Source organism: Aplysia californica, unplaced genomic scaffold (genome assembly GCF_000002075.1).
Source record: "Aplysia californica isolate F4 #8 unplaced genomic scaffold, AplCal3.0 scaffold00283, whole genome shotgun sequence".
Taxonomy (NCBI): Eukaryota; Metazoa; Mollusca; class Gastropoda; order Aplysiida; family Aplysiidae; genus Aplysia; species Aplysia californica.
In genome coordinates, this window is record NW_004797553.1 from 194,237 (window position 1) to 195,548 (window position 1,312).

The window sequence follows — 1,312 nt, forward strand, 5'->3', positions numbered from 1 at the left end:
ACGAAAACCACTTTAAAAGCATCGAATTCCACTCGCGAGACAAACGATAAAACAAAATCAAATTCCAATTTTAGGGAACACGCTTATCAGCCAGTATAAATGTATTGTGAGGTTTAAAGGGGAATATTTTTCAGCGACCTTAACAACTGATGTTAGTTGATGAAAGCTCTCCCATGACAGAAACCCAAAGAAAATGAGGACAAAACAGAATATCGCATCATCAGAATGACAGTATGCTAACTTCATTTATTTGCGAAAGTTGAATTACAAACTGTATATTATATAACTGTTTACTGTGTCAGAGGCATGAGACTGTCTGGCCAGTGATTTTTTGGTTTATTTGTTCGTTTTTTTTTTCTTGCTTTTCCTTTTTCTTTTTAGTTTAACGAATGAGGTTCAAAGATAATAGTACTATTTTAATTTTCATGGTATGAATCTCTGAACCTCATTTTCTCAAAAACTATGAGTCATGACGTTATCGCCATATCATTCTAAGAGCTTGATATGTGAAACAGTTTTAAAAAAACAAAACAAACCTGGGTCGGTTGTTGATAGAGTAGGGAAAATCCTTAGGACGAATTCTTGGACAACTCGCTGGACGTACGCCAAGAGCCTTTATAGAACTTTACCTGGGTGTTAGGGGGTGAATTTTCTTTATATTAGTAGCTCCTGGGCATTGCAGATATTGTTAGTGCTACCGGTGGGGCGTTGTTTAATTTGAGGGACTGTAAAGTTTAAATTTGTCTTCACGGGTATTTGTTGTTTGTTTTTTAAATCATTTTTCTTTGCCCCTTGTCCCTTTTTCGGTTGCTTTGTGTGTGATCATGTTTGTGTCAGACAATCATTGACTAAAAAGATGTGAATGAGTAGGTACAATAATAGTTCAACATTAAGATTTATAAAACAACTTTACATTCACAAAATAAAGGTTTATTTATTGAAAGCAAGAGGAAGGATAGATGGTTGCAAGGGGTGTGCAAACAGACGGATAGAGGGCGAGAGAAACACAGTCCTTGTCCTTTTTCCAAGTGCTATATCATTGATCCTATTCGTATCAAACAATTACTGACTATGAGAATGTGAGTTTCGCTTTAATAAGGTTTTACGGCTCTTGCAACTGCATAAAGTCATATGAGCGCCTTGGGATGGATGTCAACAGCGAAGTCCAAACGGGGAATCAGGCTTACTCTGCTCACCTCTCTAGCCTCAACAGAACAAAGTCTTCTTCAACTATCAAAGCACTCTCGAAATAGCAGTTCACAAGAGAGTGACAAACGTTCAAAAGAAGTAGTTGGAAAGATAACGATAGTAA